Raw genomic sequence first — 8,015 nt, forward strand, 5'->3', positions numbered from 1 at the left:
TCACAGGTGATGGCAGCAGAAAAAAAAATTGTACCACTAGAAAAAAATCAATTTCATTCAACATAATTCTTCCTGACTCTGTTCACTGACCCACATACCAATCATCTATAGGAACATCCTAACAGGTACACCTAGAAGTGTGTTTTACCAGTTTTCTAAGACTGTCCAACCCAGTAAATTTGACAACCAAGATTAACAATTATGCCAGGAAAGCCATGGTGTAGTGCCAGTCTTGAGTCTGAAAACCTAAGAACTACAAGAGCTAATGCTATAAATCCCAGAATAATGGAAGGGCAGAAGAAAACTAATGTTCTAGTTCAAGCAATCAAAGAGTGAGAAAAAGGAAGAAGAGAATGAGGGAAAGGAGGAGGAGGAGAGAGAGAGAGGAGAGAGAGAGAGAGAGAGAGAGAGAGAGAGAGAGAGAGAGAGAACAGAGAAAAATAGATTCTCCTTATCAATAGACTGGAGTGTGCCCCCATATTAGGAAGTACAATCTGCTTAACTTTGTCTTCAAAGCTGAATACACTGAATGCAATCACATCTGGAAACATTATTATTGTAGACATTCCCTATGTCCCAGTAAAACAGATGCATAAAATTAAACATCACAAAGATTAAAATATGAGTAATGGTGAATCTAAGGTTTCCAGTTAAGCAACTATGCAATTGTGACAATTCCTAAAGTAAAGAAGGCTGAGAGAAGGTTGTCGGATAAAATTGAGAGTTAGGTCTTCATCAAGCAAATAATGAAATGCTTGACAGTTAAAAGAAAATAGCTTATAGGCAATTAAGTATACAGTTCCAGAATTTAAGGGCAAAGAGTTATTGATGCCTGTTTGAAAGTATAAATAAATACATGGTATATAATGTCATGAGAAGGGAAGGAAACATCAAGGAACAAAGCATACATAGAAAAGAGGTCTTAGAAGTAAGAAATGGGGATGGATGACAGCAGCTAACAGTAAGTGTGGCACTGGAGTAAAATAAAGCTTTCAAGGGCATGATTTTTATTATTGTTGTTGTTGCTGTTGCTGGTGTTGTTGTCATCATTATTGTTGTTGTCATTATCTGTTGTGGAATATTATTTTAAGATGTGTTACATTTGCTTATGCTGTGGGACATTTGTTTAACAATGCAAAAGATACGTTGCATTCCTTTATGTTGCATTTGTTTAACTCTGTGAAGCTGTGTTAATTTCCCTGTCTAAAACACCTGATGATCTAATAGTTGAATGGTCAATAGCAAGGCAGGAGAAAGGATAGGCAGGGGTGGCAGTCAAAGAAAATAGATAGGAGGAGAAGTCTGGGAGGAGAGGAACAGGGAGTGAGAACAGAAGGGGTCAGTCACCCAGCCAGACATAGAATAAGAATGAAAGAAAAGATATACAGAAATAGAGAAAGTTAAAAAGCCCAGAGGCAAAAGGGTAGATGGGATAATTTAGAAAAGTTAGCAAGAAACAAACTAACCTAAGGTCAGGCACTCATAAGTCAATAAGTCTCCTATTTATGTGGAAGCTGAGTAGTGGCCCCCTCAAAAAAAAAAAAAAACAACTACATTTTGGCATACCAACATGAGGCTCATACTTCCATGTAGGGCCTGAGAAAGCTGGGGGAAAAAAGGTATATCTCCTTTAAGAACCCTGCTGTACAGTACAGCACTTAAATAGCCTTATTCATGCTAAATGGAAACAAAAAAAACTAAATAAAGAAAAAGTCTGCCACACACAAGCATCTGTACTCTAGAGCTCTGGGGTTTGAAGTTCCTGGGGTCACGCACCTCTGACCAGGCTACAAGATTTAGATTTGGCTTTTATGACCAGAGAGCAGGGAGGAGGCAGGTGATAGAGCCCCATGGAGAACCCAGCTCTAGCTAAGCAGTTTAAAGTCTGCTCACACAGTCAAAAAAAGGCTAAAAGATATGCAGTAAAAGAGGTCCAGATGGGGAAAAAAACCTCTAAACAGGTCAGTGTGTTTTACAATGTCTGTGGGCTTAAGAAAGAAAAAATATGAATAGAGATAGTCACAGAAAGAAAGAAATAGTTTAAAAATAATAAGTGAAGTATTAAAAGAGAGAGTAAAAGTAATATAAAACAAAAATGCCACATAACAATGGAAAATACACAGAAAGTCTGGATCCTATATAGTATTGTGTTGATTTTGAATTTTTTGAATGCTGGTAAGCAAACCACAGCTGCTATGAGACATGGAATTAAAAGAGGGACTGATGAAATAAACCAGCCTAGATATTTTTAAAATGATGTAACTTTAAAATGAAAGTTAAAAAAAAATGTATTTTTCAAATGGAAGTTAAAAGTGCTTTGGAGAAGAGGTTTTGCTTTTGTTTCCATAGGAAATGAGAGTCTGGATTCATTCAGGATTAATATCGATCTAGATTGATCAAGGGAGACCTCCTGAATCCTGACAAGTGATATCTATCAACAAAGTTTATAGCTTGTCTTCCCAGCACTTGGCCATTATCTCAAACTTTCTCAGGGACCCTTAAATATGTCTTCATCCACAGACAACAGGAAGCAGTCTGGAGAACATGACACCCACATTCCCAAGAGATGGGGTGGGTGGTCTTTGATTATTTGGTGGGTTGTGGATGTTTGTTTATCATTTAGGGGAATATAGAAATATAGGGTAAAAAGACAACTATTAATCTCAGATATTTTGCATTAGCATGGATTTTGGTATATTGATACAAATTCAAAGTTATTTTTGCTATACTGAATATATGTTTCTACTTTTGTTTGGGGTATTGTGCTTATGCAGCTCATTTAGAAATACAATGTATAATTAAGAAATGAGGTTACTAGTTAGTCTATAATAATAAAACTTGTGGTCACATTAGGTATGTTATTTCAAGGTTAAATAGATATATTTAGATAGATAAATGATCTTCAAACACTTTGTACACCCATAGAATATATCATTTAAATTTTTTTTTTTGTTAATATAAGGTTTTTCATGATCATGAGACACATCTGCTCCTGGCAGCACAAATTTACTTCAGATAAGATGGTGGGCATTGAAAAAAACTCTCTATGAAGTTTGCTTTCATCGGGGTGAAGCTGGCCATTTGGGCAAGAAACTACTCTTGTCTTAACTGCTGACAGTATGCTGTACAAACTGGACAAGCAGGACACAAAGGAAAAAGACTGTTGAACTTTATCAAGATAAGGTAGGACAGTTCAAGATTTCTGCTCCACAGAAGAGTCTGACAGATATTCTGAAAGACACAGAGGAAAGTGACAAACTTTGCCAAAACAAGGCAGGACAGTCCTTCAATATTCCTGCTTCACTGAAGAGTCTACCAGATATTCTAAGCCTGCAGGTCTGAAGACGGATGCCCAACATTGCAGAAGAACTTTAGGTAACTGTCCAAGCAGCTAGATGTCTCTGTCATTTCTAGAGTTTGGGAAGTTGATTGCAATACACTTCTGTTTACTCAGGTTCTATATCTTTCTGGGTCTTTGATGGAGTTGAAGGCTAGACAGTTATAGTTCCAGTTTTCCTTAGTTATAATAGAAAGTAAATTAGGTATAAAGCTTTGGACTCATTAAGATAGGATAGATAATGGAGTATTTTCTCTGAATACACTAAATACAAACGGACTAATATTGTAATTCTTACTTGATAAATGGTTTTGTTGTATATAGTTTTGCTATGTTAAAGTTAAGATCTTTCATTTTTATTTAGACAAAGAGGGAGAAATGTTTTGGAATATTGTTTTAAGATGTTTTACATTTGTTTATGCTGTGGAATATTTGTTTAATGATGCAAAGATGTCTTGCATTCTTTCATGCTGCATCTGTTTAACTCAGTGAAGCTGTGTTGCTTTACCTGTCTAAAATACCTGATGGATCTTATAAAGAGCTGAACAGCCAATAGTAAGGCAGGAGAAAGGGCAGGCAGGCTAGCAGTAGAAAGAATAAATAGGAAGAGAAATCTAGGATTGAGGAGGAGAAGAGGAGGATATCAGGGGCCAGCCACCCAGCTACACAGCAAGCCACAGAATAAGAAGTAAAGAAAGGTATATAGGCAGGCGGTGGTGGCGCATACCTTTAATCCCAGCACTTAGGAAGCAGAGCCAGGCAGATCTCTGTGAGTTTGAGGCCAGCCTGGTCTACAAAGTGAGTTCCAGGAAAGGTGCAAAGCTACACAGAGAAACCCTGTCTCAACCCCCACCCCCCAAAAACAAAGAAGAAAAAAGAAAGTTATATAGAATAGACTAAAATAAAAGCCCAGAGGCAAAATATAAATGGGATGATTTAAGTTAAGAAAAGTTGACTAGAAACAAGCCAAGCTAAGTCCTGGCATTCATAAAAAAGAATAAGCCTGCATGTGATTTATTTGGGAGCTGGGTGGAAGGCCCCCAAAGAGCCAAAGAGTAAGAAACAACCAACTACAGTTGTCATCATTGCTGTTGTTGCTGTTGTTGTCATTGTTGTTGTACCACCAGGCCCCCAGCCTGTTGAACAATGTGACCCACATTCAGAGTAGGTCTTCCAGCTCTGAGAATGTCATACCTTCAAAACCAAGTGAAGACTAAAAGAGAATTTGAGAGAAGCAAAGACCAGCCTCAACTGGGAACTGCTTCTCTGATGCCACCTCAGAAAGACACAGTAAGGGACAGTATGTAGGTTAGACTTGGAGGTCCTTTACAGTTAGTTTCAATAAATAATAATGCAAGCTGAAAGCAGAGGAACATGTGGCAAAATCATGAGAAAAAAGTCAGGACCTTACCTGATTTTTTAGCCCATTCTGAACTAACCAATTTAAAGACCTTAGACAGGGGTCCTAGACATATTCTGCACTACATGACATTTTATTGAGATTTGTAATTCTAGGGAAAATGAAAGGCAAGACCAAATGGCAACTGAGATTCTTTTTTGTAGATCTAACCTTTATGGTTCTATTTATAAGTTCCTCTACTTCATCATTTCCAATGAGTTCCTGTAAGTATTCTTTGCTGGCTTTTTTTACTTCTGCTTCTCTCCATTATGGGAGAATAATTGTCAACTCAGATGGGCAATGGTTGGTGGTTTTTTTCATTAATTTCACAGTAGCCAGTCCTGTGTCCACATTCCTGTAGCAGTCAGCCTGGAACAATGCTCACCTTTCTCCAAGTTTTGCTCTGGATGCTTTGCAACTTGACTACAGTTTTTTTTTCTTTTTTTAAAACTAACATAATAGCTTAAACACACACACCAAAAATAATAGATAGAAAAGTAGATAGGTAAATGATAGATGATAGATAGATAGATGATAGATAGATAGATAGATAGATGATAGATAGATAGATAGATAGATAGATAGATAGATAGATAGATAGATAGATAGATAGATAGACAGTTGACAGATAGATATAGATGATACATGGTAGAATTAGATAGATAGATGATAGATAGATAGATAGATAGATAGATAGATAGATAGATAGATAGATAAATTCAATATACCACATTGACCCAGAAAAATAAAACTCTGGCAGTAAGCACCACATTAGCTAAATCTGATGAGACAAGCATTTCTGTACCAATGGCCATTTTTTCTCAGGGATTTAGTGATATATGAAGATAAATATACCATGGGATGGAAACTGCACCTTCTATTTCCAAGTTCACTTGACACAATCCAAAATCAATTTTCTCCTGTTTCTGAAGTTAGTTCAAGTCTGTCAAGACCCATTCCTCTCTGGCCTCATCTCCAGCTACATCCATTTTTTCCAATCATATTATTTAATGACTACCATTGCAGATCACAGAGATGGAGATTCAATGAAAATAAAATGTTGCTGTAAAAGTCCAGTATTATCCACATTGATGCAGCCCTGCTGAAAGCTCACAAGCTTGTTCCCAGAAACAACTTTTTAGTTATCTTCTCTTAAGTCATACCCAAAGGAGATTTCAAGAATTACAGAGATCTATAAATGAAGCAAAACAGCAAAGCCAAAGTTAATAGAACCTTTTCCCCTTAGACCAGCTTAGAGCTGTATTCTCTTGGACTGTGTTAGTGATATATGGTGGCTTATCCCACTTCCCAATAAAGACTTAAAGGATGAAAGCTGTGGAGAAAATAGAATGATTCACGCTGGAAGCCCAAGTTCTTTTCCTCTTGTATCCTGGCAAATTTGTGCCCTGGCAAATGATCTCTTTAAAGGCAGTGCCAGATATAGTAGAACTAACTTCCTGTTTGTTTGTTTTTTAAATCCTCCCATCAGGAGTTTGGGTGAACATGATCAAAGTATGTTGTGTGAAATTCTAAAGAATTAATAAGAATACAACAGTTATTGTTTTTAATCCCAGATTAAAAAGTGTCATCACCAAACCCATTAATTGTTTCTTGGATCTGTGCTTACTAGCTTTAAAAGGTGGAAGAGGAGAGCATATAGTGAAGATTTGAAAGCTAACAAGTTGGTGATAAGGACAATGTCAAAACAAACATTCACAAACTATAAAACCAGCATATGTGTATCTGCAGATGGCCATAAAGCTAAGAGTATATGTGATGAGTAACAAAGATGGGGACTTCTCTCAGCTGTAGAGCATAGGAGGATGTGGAGGCCAGATTTACTCAGGGTCAGAAAATCTGAGCTTGCTTTACCCAGCAGGGCTGCATAAGAGGATGATTTGACCACGGGCTGTTCGGAGGTCTACACTTGGCTGTGCAGTGTGCTTTGATCTAGCAAGGAGGTCTTTTGCTCCGCTCCTTGGCATTATTATAAAAAGCCTTTTGAAGAACTGGAAAGGGCTGCTGGGTTTTGATCCGGGTCCTCCCGAAGCTGGTCCTGTGTTCCTGTCTTTCTCCTCGCTGCTGTCCTTCTACCTAATATTTTCTTATCCTCTCTGCTCCTCACAGGAACCTGGAAAAGGTGAAGCTGCCTTCCACGGGTGCACAAATAGTTTTTGAAGGTAGGTCAGATTTTTAACTAATTTAAAATATTCAGTAATGTTAAAAAAAAAAAAAAACCTTGATATTTTGCAGGCACTCTCTGTGTCCGGTCACTTCTGACACCAAAGTAGATTTGACATCTGTTCCTCCATCCATCTTGCTCTGCAGCCTCATTTCTGCTTCTGCCTGCACCCCCAAACCCACTGATTGTGCTAGCCTACTTTTAGTTCCTGGAACATGTAGGGACCTACTGCTGTTTTCATGGATTTAGAATGTCTGTCACATATTACTTGCCAATAAATTATGTTCATTCAGTTCATTTTTTTCCTTTCCTGATTCATATGGCTATTGAGGAATCAGAGGAGAAAGGGAAAAAGGAAGGACTGACAAGAAGGAGAGAGAGAGAGATAAAGGGAGGGGGAGGGAGGAGAGAGAGGAGAAACAAGCCAAATCCACTGCTTGAGTTTTGCTTTAATAATAAATATCCTTGTCATTGATATCATAGTTCTTCCCTAGAAACAATAGCACCATGATCCATCATGTGATAAATGTGATTGTGCTAAAATGTTTTATAAGTATTTGACTAAATTATAGTTGTTTTAAACAATAAAAAAACATAATAATAGTCCATCAATTGCACCAAAGCATTGTCGTAATACCTACTGTGCTTCTCAATGCTGTCTAATAATTAAATATATGTTTCCAGCCATCTTAACAAGCCTTTTACATGGGTATTTTAAAGACTACTTAAAAAGTAGAAGCTCTTATTAATGTCTACATAAGGTAGTTTGATTCCTACAGAATAAGCACACATGCTCAATGTTTTGATGCTGAGGGTAATATTACTTCAGTTATGCTAGCAACATGAACTGACCGTTTTAAAGATTTATTTCTATCGTATGTATATGAGTATTTTGCCTGTATGTATATACATGCACCACATAGCTGCCTGGTGCCCACAAAGGCCAGATACCAGATACCAAAGGACAGTACAAGATAACCTGGAACTAGAGTTACAGAAGGCAACTATAAGCCAAAAAAATGGGTGCTGGGAATTGAACCCAAGTCCTCTAAAAAAAAAAGCAGCAAGTGCTCTTAACCACTGAGCCATCTTTCCAG

The sequence above is a fragment of the Peromyscus leucopus genome, unplaced genomic scaffold, assembly GCF_004664715.2.
Source record: "Peromyscus leucopus breed LL Stock unplaced genomic scaffold, UCI_PerLeu_2.1 scaffold_229, whole genome shotgun sequence".
Lineage (NCBI taxonomy): Eukaryota > Metazoa > Chordata > Mammalia > Rodentia > Cricetidae > Peromyscus > Peromyscus leucopus.